Source organism: Ranitomeya variabilis, chromosome 2 (assembly GCF_051348905.1).
Source record: "Ranitomeya variabilis isolate aRanVar5 chromosome 2, aRanVar5.hap1, whole genome shotgun sequence".
Taxonomy (NCBI): domain Eukaryota; kingdom Metazoa; phylum Chordata; class Amphibia; order Anura; family Dendrobatidae; genus Ranitomeya; species Ranitomeya variabilis.
In genome coordinates, this window is record NC_135233.1 from 312126247 (window position 1) to 312138260 (window position 12014).

At 41.2% G+C, this 12014-nt stretch overlaps 1 long non-coding RNA gene across 1 annotated transcript; it reads right to left on the reverse strand.

Moving 5' to 3' along the window:
- Positions 1 to 3798: 3798 nt before the first annotated feature.
- Positions 3799 to 5775, reverse strand: LOC143809376 (uncharacterized). Its single transcript, XR_013222246.1, has 3 exons — positions 5637 to 5775; positions 4319 to 4369; positions 3799 to 3926 (listed from the first exon to the last, which is right to left on the reverse strand). It is a non-coding gene; the product is annotated as an uncharacterized LOC143809376 (long non-coding RNA).
- Between the last annotated feature and the right edge of the window lie 6239 nt (positions 5776 to 12014).

Genomic DNA, 12014 nt, shown 5'->3' on the forward strand with positions numbered 1-12014 from the left:
CCGGTGGGCGCGGCCATCTTTCCTGTGGCTGCGCGTGCGCAGATGGAGCGCTCTGCTGCCCGGGGCTTCAGGAAAATGGCTGCCGCGATCTCCATCTGCGCACGCGCGGAATCCCGCGGCCATTTTCCTGAAGCCCCGGGCAGCAGAGCGCTCCATCTGCGCACGCGCGGCCACAGGAAAGATGGCCGCGCCCACCGGTAAACGGCGAATAGCGTAGACCGCGCTGTTTTGAATCTCCTGGGCAGTGGATCTTCTCTTTGGACATGCGCACACCACTACACCACCAACGTAATGAGGAGCAGGATTCTGGGGGAGAAACAGCGCTGTGACCACGCCCATCCGACCTGACCAACTTGAGTGACAGGACAAAACGGCCACTTCACAAAGGTATTTCGGCAGCCTAACGGGGGTGTAAAGGCACCAAAAAGGCACTAATGTAAAGCCCAGCTCTGCCCCTATTTCACACTATTTATATCTAATCTTTAAAAAACGGGGTGATAGGTTCCCTTTAAATATGTAAAGAAAAGTGCAGATTATGACAATAACCTTTTGTCACAATCTAAAGGAAGCAGGCTATGAGGAATCTATAGAAAGGGTCAAAAAGATTTTGTCATGACACAGCTGTCGGGTGACCTGGGACCAGGGGCAATCAAATGCTGTGATCTTCTGGCTCCACAGTGTCACGGTTACCCCATGACTAGTGTTGAGCATTCCGATACCGCAATTATCGGGTATCGGCCGATATTTGCTGTATCGGAATTCCGACACCGAGTTCCGATATTTTTGTGATATCGGAAATCGGAATCGGAAGTTCCCAGTGTATGGTTCCCAGGGTCTGGAGAAGAGGAGACTCTCCTTCAGGCCCTGGGATCCATATTCTTGTAAAAAATAAAGAATAAAAATAAAAAATATGGATATACTCACCCCTTTGGCGGACCCTGGACCTTAGCGGTGTAACCCGGAGCCTCCGTTCCTAAGAATGCAGTGAGTGTAGGACCTGCGATGACGTCGCGGCTTGTGATTGGTCGCGTGAGCGGTCACATGGGCGGTCATGCGACCAATCACAAGCCGCGACGTCATCGAAGGTCTTTCACTCTGCATTCTTAGGAACGGAGGCTGCCGGTTACATCGCTAAGGTCCAGGGTCCGCCGGAGGGGTGAGTATATCCATATTTTTTATTTTTATTCTTTATTTTTTACATGAATATGGATCCTCTCCTTCAGACCCTGGGAACCATCCAGGATAGCTTCCGATATTTGTGTCCCATTGACTTGTATTGGTATCGGGTATCGGTATTGGCGAGATCCGATATTTTGCCGGTATCGGCCGATCCAATCCGATACCGATACTTTCGAATATCGGAAGGTATCGCTCAACACTACCCATGACAGATTACTTTTCTTTTTTTCTGCAGAAAAGGGGCAGCAAGGTGGATAACATAAGAAATAAACTGAGCAAAACTTCTCTTATTTTGCTTGGAGTTCCACTTTAAATGTTTTTAACACATCAAATACATGTTTTGAGGATGCTGACATTTCTTATATTACTCTAGTTTGTTCCTGCTGTGTTACTATAATCAGGTCACAAAATTATAATCATATCCTGATAAGAACTTGAACATAGTGCGCCAATTCAATTTATTCTTTTAAACATTTTTTGTACTAATGTTTTATTAGTTATCCCAAAATTATTACTGCCTCAAAAGCTTCATTCATATCTCCTGGTGTGAGTCTTCCTACTTAACATCATCAGCAGAGACGAGGTTACAGCATCTGTTCTCTTCAATTTGGATTGTGCCATGGCAGCCATCAGAAGCAATAACGCATTACCATTTTTCTATGAAGACAGAACAGCTGTGGCGACACGATGCCGCCATGTTGTGCTCCTTTTCTGATGCGGCAGTGTTATGTTCAGGATTTTAATGTTTCATCTGCATCTTACTTCTTATGACAAATACAGTTTAGTACATTGACCAATTTTGCAGAACAGTCTGCTTGCAAATCAATGACCCAGGTCTTTGTGTAATAATTGCTCACGGCTCATTTGCAAGCATCACAATTCACGTAGTCTTTCAAAAAATGCAATCTTCTTTTAAGTACTTTGAATTTTGCTTCTGAGCATACAATTGGCATTCAAATATTGCGAGACATATTCACTGCAAGAATATTTATTAAATGCTCATATGTTTCATATTAATTCAAAATTTTCCTGTTATTTTATTTTTCTTTTAAGTTGTTGAAGTTTTCAGGATTCTATGTTTTAACACGCCTAAAACTTATGAAACAAGTTGAAGTATGGTAACCCTACTAATTCTGTGGTGATTAACGAACATTATGTTCCCTAACCGCTTCCTGACATGCTGTATGTCATATAGTTATGTCATATGCTGGTTTCCTGACTTTGATGCAGGCTCACAAGCCGAGCCCGAATCTTTCCCGGCAGATGATGGCTGTGTTACTCATCCATCATCTGCCTCTAACAGCCATGGATGGTGAACTGATCCACGTGCAGCTATAAATCTATTAAATGTTGCTGTCAATCTCTGACAGCGGCATTTAATGCATGCCAGCAGAGGGGCAAGTCATTCTATGAGACTATGGGCGTTTGTGAAGTGATCAAAGTGCCGATGGGTTGCCATGACAGCCGGGGGTATGCTGAAGACCTCCATGCCTGTCACGACTGCTCTCCTATGAAAGCCAGCCTTTAATGATTTTTTATATAAATAGTGTAGTAATGATGTGTATAGTACAAGCAATCGGATGACTAACGCTGGAGACTTATAAATACAGTATAAAATGAAAAAAAAAGTTTTTATAAATATGAAAAAAGTTAAAACCACTCCCCTTTTCTCTCATTAAAAATAAATTAAAAAAATATAAGCCACACAAATTCCCATTGACGAAAATTTGAAAAAGGCAACACAAGCAAAATTTTTCTTTTTTACAAAATTCCACATTTTTTTTGTGGTTAAAATAAAAAATCTATACATTTTTGGTATCTATGTAATCATACTGACTTTGAAAATCATATTACCAGGTTAGTTTTACTGTTTAATTAATATGGTAAATAACCTCGCCCAAAAACTTCTTTTGATATTTTGCCGCACATGAGGGATTTCCTGCTCTCCTATCTTTTGAAGCATATGCACTAAAGCAGCAACATAGAAGCTCAATATACTGCAGTATTGAGCAATGTAGCTGTGACTCCAGCTCTTGTGACATAACAAAAGCTTAGAAAGCAAAAGCACCTTCTGCTTGTTTCTCTACCGATCTCTGTTACTCCTCTCCAAAGAGTTCCATGAGCAGAATGTAATCTGTTTCCTCAGTCACATTTTTGGATTTTAGCAGTTTTTGAAAGTGAATGATTAGTTCAAGAGGCAATGTGAAGAAGACTTTTCTCATAAGTGGATAAAGAGGCATTTTAACTCTGTGCAGATATATTACAAAGTTAACCATATTTACTATATTATTAATATTAATTATTAATTTTTGCAAAGTTTGTCGAAACGAGTGACCATTTATATTGAAATAAAAATGCATCTACAATTTTAACTGTAGTCGTTTTTATATATATAGAAAAATGCCAAAAAAAGCAAATTATAAATGTTACAAAATAAAAAATTCCACAAAAAATTCTTAAAATTCATTACAAGTGCTTAAAGTAGTAGCCCTCAACGTCTCCAAATTTGATCATTACTTAGGGACAATCAGGGCCTTTCTTTCTTATATACAGAGCTATCCTGAGGTTTGCACAATGGGCACAGTATACTACTTCTCAGTAAAGTTATCAGGACCCCTTGACAGATGCAGTCCATAATAAACACCAGCGCAGCCTCATATTTTCTGTGCAATCCATTGCTGTCAGGGGGAAGGGAGCTCCGTTTCTGGCAGTAAAGTAAGATAATCTGGATCAATTGTGTTTGGCAGCTGTGAAGATGAAGAGACAATAAAACAAGCAAACATTTTTTTCCCCACAATAAAAGCGATTTCAATTATTCAGGGAAAGAGATCTCTATTTGTGGATGTAAATGTGTGCACGGCTCCGTTTTTTTTTTTTTTGGACAAACAAACTATTATTTAGGCCTGAAACAATGGCCAGGACTTGTTAAGCATCACCATAAGGTCACTATCATTAAAAGCTTTAAGTAATTTGTTAGGTTGAAAACAGGCATCTCAATAGTGTTGTTGACCCCAACGCGCTGTAGAACAATATTGATTTACAATATGCCTGCGCGCCGCCATGTGCATACAGCATACACCGTTTGCCTCTTCACCAGAGGGATATTCACTTGTCTAATGATTAATTTTCAGAATCTAACCTTGCTTGTCTCCGCATGGTCTGCAGGATCTTCTTGGTAGGCTGCCAGGAGCTGGAGATAGGAGACAACAGGCAAAGATGTTAATCAAGGCAAAGGCAGTGGTGACTTAATGGTTAACCCTTTCTGTAGAGGAGCTAAGCACAAAGCGTGCTACTCTCTGCATGGACACCGCCATCACTTATATCCAAGCTGCAGGAGATGTCCTTATATCACCCTGGCAGGAAATGCTGCAAACTCTTTAATTCAAGGTGCTTTCCCACAGAGCGTTACAGAAACACCATTCTGTGCTAATTGCAACAGTCTAACAAGCCTCCTCCATCCAACATATAAAAAAGCTAGAAACTAGAAAGAATATTTTAGCAGTTTTATTGCTGTATTGGAGAAATTAAAAATTCAATATCTAAAGGCCCCGTCTCACATAGCGATTTACCAACGATCACGACCAGCGATACGACCTGGCCGTGATCGTTGGTAAGTCATTGTGTGGTCGCTGGGGAGCTGTCACACAGACAGCTCTCTCCAGCGACCAACGATCAGGGGAATGACTTCGGCATCGTTGAAACTGTCTTCAACGATGCCGAAGTCCCCCTGCAGCACCCGGGTAACCAGGGTAAACATCGGGTTACTAAGCGCAGGGCCACGCTTAGTAACCCGATATTTACCCTGGTTACCAAAAAAAACAAACAGTACATACTCACCATCTGATGTCCGTCAGGTCCCTTGCCGTCTGCTTCCTGCTCTGACTGAGTGCCGCCGTACAGTGAGAGTAGAGCGCAGCGGTGACGTCACTGCTGTGCTGTGCTCTCACTGTACGGTGGCACTCAGTCAGAGCAGGAAGCAGACGGCAAGGGACCTGACGGACATCAGATGGTGAGTATGTACTGTTTGTTTTTTTTTACATTTACGCTGGTAACCAGGGTAAACATCGGGTTACTAAGCGCGGCCCTGCGCTTAGTAACCCAATGTTTACCCTGGTTACCAGTGAAGACATCGCTGGATCGGTGTCACACACACCGATTCAGCGATGTCAGCGGGACCTCAACGACCAAAAAAAGGTCCAGGCCATTCCGACACGACCAGCGATCTCGCAGCAGGGGCCTGGTCGCTGGTACGTGTCACACATAGCGAGATCGCTACTGAGGTCGCTGTTGCGTCACAAAACTTGTGACTCAGCAGCGATCTCGCTAGCGATCTCGCTATGTGAGACGGGGCCTTAAGTTGTCTGAATTATCGCAGCTTAGCAAGAATGTGTCCTATAACAGTATGTTTTATTCACATCCAAAAACACAACTCTTCTGAACCTAGTGTCCATCCTTACCTCCAGGAATCCTTCTAGAGGTGAAGGAAAAAAAAGAAGAGTATGGTCCAGCTCAACCATGTTAAAGTAGCCAGTAATCCTCGGCTTGGATGAAAAATGACAGGAGCCTGTAAGCACAAAATTACAGTTTCAACCAAACCCAGGTGCTCAGTGCACCCTAGATGTGGCCAAACAGTTCAGGGCACTTTCTCACCTACTTGTACTGAATGCATCTCAACCATCCTCTTCGTTGATTGACAACGCTTGCTTTTTAAGAGCTAGAGAAGGGTAAAGATTAATGGAGAACCATTAGGTGGGAAGGTGAATTGAACATTCTTGCTATGCCAAGGGGCCGCAGATCAAAGGCAAACAGGTTAATTTATACAACTGTTTCCCAATCTGAAGAGTTGGTTGGACGGCACTAAAAACTAAAATATTCTCACATAGCTACTTTGTATAATCACTGGAAATTATCAATTTAAAACTAGGTAGGTTAAAAAAATCCAAATAGAGAGCAAAACATTTTAATTAATCTATTCTTGCCCTAAATAACCACCATGCAGGATATGTATGGTAATCTGTTATGGATGTCCCCCAAAATAGTCTTGGTTATACCAGTGGCCAGGGAGAAAAGGATTCTAAATCCTAATGAAGTTTATACTACTCGGATAATCTCTTCTTAAATACAACAGCTCCTGATGTAAAATAAAAACACCATATATTCATCTCCCGATTCGGAGCCGTTTAAAAAAAAATAATCTGGGAGTCGAGCAATGGAGTATTTATTGGACTTTCAGTTACTTCAGACAAGCGGGATAAATCAGATGAAATGAAATCCCTCCCATGATGAACATTATTACTTACACGTACCATTGTGTGTCATAGTTAGGTATTAGAGGCATCAGTCATGTATACCCATTTATTACAGGCACTGGAGAAAGTACACCTTTCAGGGGAAAATAAAGAGTTTTGATCCTGAGGAACCAAGTTAAGGTTTATTGGGATAGTGAATAAGTGAGACTGAGCACATGGTATGTTGTTCAGAAATGTCCAGTATATAATACATTTCTATGACAAAACACTAAGTTCAATTTAGGCAAAGTAAAAGGAAGCATGGTAAAGTGAACCATAAGGAAGAAAGTTATATGCATACATAAAGGAGGGGTCTAAAAAATTTATACCGCCTTTCTGGTGCTAGCTTAGCCTACCGGAGACCCCATGGGACCATGACTAAGACTTTGTAAGTCGAAACCCATTGGTCAAGCCCCCCTGGAATCTTTTTGGTGTGCCAACATGTCCTTATTTTAATAAGTTTGGAACAAATGTGAAGTTTTACTGATCTATGCTGGAGAACATTTTTTCTTTGTCTATCTGACACCCCAGTCCAATCACAGAAGATCCTGTTTGCCCCTATTTATTCCTCATTGGCGAGATGACTGGCAAATTGTCAATTGTATGCTAATTCTGATGAAAGGGTTGTTTTTATCCGTTCATATCAACCATAGGTTAGGTCTATAATGGTTACAGTAAGCTGAGGGAACACTTTCCAAAATGCTGGGACTACATTCTTCACTGTGTATAGGCCCTTATTATTTAGTTGAAATAAACCTATAATCCAAAAAGTAATTATAGTATAAAATGAGAGTACAGAGAGAAAACCTAAAATATCATATAAGTGTTACTCCATTATAATCAGAAATCAAACTAATGTACCATATTTTTTGGACGCACCGCACCATAAGACGCACCCCAAATTTTGGGTTGGAAAATAGCAGAAAAAAGATTTTTATAAGATGGGGGTCCATCTTATTGTCCGAATTTAAGGTATCTTACCTGAGAACCGGCTGTGGTACAGCGGGGTCACAGAAAACAGGGTCACTTCCTTAGGAAGCCAGCGGCAGCAGAAGTGGGGCAATGCTGCAGTTCCGGGGTGTGATGCTGCAGGTTCGGTGTTGGCGGTGAGGCAGAGCTGGAGTAGGGTCCCATCCTCAGGATGCTGGCGGCGGCAGAGTTGTGTCAATGCTGCAACAGTGAGTGGTGCGGAGTGCACCTGAACGGTGTGGAGTGCATCTGAGCAGAGTTGCTTCTTCAGGATGCCAGCGGCAGAAATGTGGCAGTGCAGCTGCGGGGTATCCACGGTGAGCAGACTGCATCACTGGTTTCCCTGCGGCCATCTTCCTGAAGTCATGGGCTGCTGGAGGCTTCAGGAAAATGGCCGCCGGAGGTCGCACGTGCCCAGATTGAGATCTCGATGGACATTTTCCTGCAACTGAGTGCCGCCGAGATTTCAATCTGTGCACGTGTGGCCTCCGGTGGCCATTTTCATGATGCCTTCAGCAGCCCACAGCTTCAGGAAGATGGCCGCAGGGAAACCGGTGATGCAGTCTTCTCACCGTGGACACCAGGCAGCGGCGCCGCCACATTTCTGCTGCCGGTATCCTGAAGAAGGGACCCGCTCTGGTGCACTTCACACCACCCACAGCAGCAGCATCGGCATACCTCTGCCGCAACCCCCGGTAAACCTGTGTTCGCACTATAAGACGCACACCCATTTTCCTCCCAAATTTTTTGGGGAAAAAGTGCGTCATATAGTCCGAAAAATACAGTATATAAACAATAAACATTTATTGTGGTGCAAAACTATACAATAAAAATTAAACGTTGATAATTGAAATCAAGTAGCAATGAAAGCAAGTGTAGGCAGATGAGAGACAAAAAATAATGAAGATAAGAAGATAATACAAGGGGTAGCCACTGCATGGCAGAATACTACCAAGGAATGATGATAACAGGTACGTTTATGCTCATAAATATATCCACAAATTTAATTACAATGCAATTCTGAAAGATCTATAGAAATTTGGTGCAATGTAATGCGCACAAATCGTGCAATGTAATAAAAAAAAATTAAATTAATAGTAAAGAAATAAAGATGTATTATAAATCGGACATACCCGAAACTAGAAATATAACATGTCATCACATCGGTCTCCACCTCAGACCCCGACATGCGTCTCAACCCTACTGCATCTAGGAGGAGCAGGTTAATAGTGAATTGAGGCATCAGCAATACAGAGGGTTCCTTTAGAGCAAATGATTACATGACCAGTTGGTATCTGCGCGGTGTAGCAAAGCTGTTGGATCTTCAACGCCACAGACTGCCTCTAGCATAACATGGGGATATTTTCCTGTAAATGGGCCTCCTATCGATGCCCTGGTTACAGTTTAAAACTGAGCAATAAAAGAATTAATGTTTCCTAATGTAATGTTTTCACCTTTTGGAAAACGTATTATGTAACAAATACATGTAAAAATAAAATACAAAACAAAAAATATAATAAAAACCTGATGTACCTAATTAAAGCACCACGCCAGAGTTTTTTCAAATGTTAGCACTAGAGTAGTGCTTCTAATCTAAGATTCCTGACTCTTGTCTTATACTTACCTGCTGTCGTCTTCACCCTCTATCACCGCCACTTTGGTCAGTGTTCAGCAGGTTGCAACATGCTAAATATCTCCAGAGGTTAATTTTCAATGGAAGTCTATGGGAGCATTTTTCTGGCTCTCATAGACTTGCATTGATAGCTTGTGACCGTTACTGCTGACTTCCAATAAGTCAGAGGTTGTGGTCACAAGATGGTTGATGTAACCAGAGTGGCACCGATAAAAGGTGAAGACGGCAGTGGGTAAGTATTAGACTATGGGCAGGGACCTTAGACTGGAAGCACCACTCCAGTGCTGAACAAAAAAATGCTGTAGTGGTGCTTTAAAGTGTTAAATCTACTTTGAAATGCATTGTTTGAATAAACTTTCATCTTACTGCCCTCCGGACTTTGGTTTTATAGGGTATCGGGAGTGCCGAAAAACCACATTTTTTTTTCTCCACCATTCATTCTTTTAAATAAAACATAAACACAACCCCCTCCCGTCACCCTCATAAAATTCACTATTAGAATTAAGTTATCATGATATTGAATAAGAAATGTGAAGCAAAAAAAAAAAATCCCAACAATCACTTTTTTCTGTTTACTTATTTATGTTGCAAAAAAAAATAATGTGAATTAAATAGTAAAAAAATATAGAAAAATGAAAAATATAACATTTCAAAAATATAAAAATAAAAATAGTATTGCCATATCGCCACAAACATAGAAGTCTGATCTATAAAAATATAAAATTATGAAAAATTATTTGCCCATATGATAAAAACTGTAAAGAGAAAAAGTCATAAAGAATTGCCTGAAACCCAACAAAAAGTGCAATAAAAAGGGGACAAAACATCCAAACTAGTATAGAAGTTTGGTGTTCCCGGAATCATACTCACTTGGAAAATTATGTTAGGCTGGTTTCACACTTGCGTTTTTGTCCGCTGCGTTTTAGCGCTAAAAAACGCATGCGTTTTTTTTCTATACTAAACATTAAAAAACGCATGCGTTTTTTAGCGTGCGTTTTGACGCGTTTTCGGCAATGCATGCGTTTTTTGACGCGTGCGTTCATTTGCAGAAATGCAACCTGTAGTAATTTCTAGCAGCGTTTTTTTGCCGCAAAAAAAGTATGCGTTTATTCGCGGCAAAAAAATGTATTGCTGTCTATGTAAATGCATGCGTTTTTAAGCACATGCGTTTGCTTGCGTTAAAAACGCATGCGTTTTTATAGAAAAACACAAGAAAACACAAGAAAAAACAAGAAAACCCTAACCCTAAACACAAGAAAAAACAAGAAAACCCTAACCCTAACCCTACCCCTAACCCTACCCCTACCCCTAACCTTAACCCTGACAAGCCACCCCCACCATCAAGGTGATAAAGGGATCCAAACCCTAACCCTAACCCTACCCCTAACCCTAACCCTATATGACAGTCAATACTCTACGAGTTTATATTTTTAGTACTCGATAGCAATACCGTATATCTTGGGGTGTCCACATTGAACAAAGCTTTTTATTAGAAGAATGTCCTGGTCACCAGGTCAACATAATAGCCAATTCCTATGGATCCCTAGGATCCCTAGGGTTAGGTTTAGGGTTAGGGGTAGGGTTAGGGTTTGGATCCCTTTATCACCTTGATGGTGGGGGGTGGCTTGTCAGGGTTAGGGTTAGTGTTAGGGTTTGGATCCCTTTATCACCTTGATGGTGGGGGGTGGCTTGTCAGGGTTAGGGTTAGGGGTAGGGTTAGGGTTTGGATCCCTTTATCACCTTGATGGTGGGGGGTGGCTTGTTAGGGTTAGGGTTTGGATCCCTTTATCACCTTGAAGGTGGGGGGTGGCTTGTCAGGGTTAGGGTTAGGGTTTGGATCCCTTTATCACCTTGATGGTGGGGGGTGGCTTATCAGTGACCTGGTGACCAGGACATTCTACTAATAAAAAGCTACCCCTAACCCTAACCCTAGGGATCCTAACCCTAACCCTAGCCATAACCCTAACCCTAACCCTAGCTATTTCTGTTTATAGTGGGTTTTCTAGTTGATTTTGATGATTGGCAGCTGTCATACACTTCTCAGCATGCGTTTAAAAAACGCAAACACTGGAAAAAACGCATGTAAACGCGGCAAAACACCGCGTTTTTTTTTTCTGCATGCAAAAACGCATGCGTCTAAAAAACACGGCGTTTTGCTGCGTTTACATGCGTTTACATGCGATCAAAACGCAAGTGTGAAACCAGCCTTACTAGGTTAATTATTTGGAATTCTTTCCAATTTTACTGTACAAATCATGATAAAATTATTAAAGTGCAGAAACAAAAATTAAATTTTTTTTTTTTTTTTAAATGCCCAGTTATGAAAAGGATAAGAAAGGAAAATTAGGGTCTGATTAGTTACACACTTTTAGACAGTTTTTATAAATGAATCCTGATATCTAAGGCGGTAAAGAATTTTAAAGGAGTTAACCAACCAATGTATAACATATTTGCAGATGCCCACCTGATACTCTGGTGTTTACAGCTTTTTTTTTAATAAATTTGCCAGACATGGAAAATTATGAAACTTTACAAAATCAAATTATTAAGGGACTAGTTGGCCTGTGCAAAATTTTTGCACATTGGTTGTCGGGGGCACAGGCAATTTCAGGAAAATCAAGCTGGTCAAATGTAAATGTATTTAATGAGATGACAAACACAGAGAGGTATGTGTCCCACTGACATATATATACTGTGTATATATATATATATATATATATATACAGTCTATATATATATATATACTAGCTGAAGAGCCCGGCGTTGCCTGGGCATAGTAAATATCTGTGGTTAGTTATAGCACCTCACTTCTCTTATTTTCCCATCACGCCTCTCATTTTTCCCATCACATCTTTCATTTTCCCCCTCACATCTCTCATTTTCTCCCTCACTCCTCTCATTTTCCCCCTCACTAGTGTTGAGCGATACCGTCCGATACTTGAAAG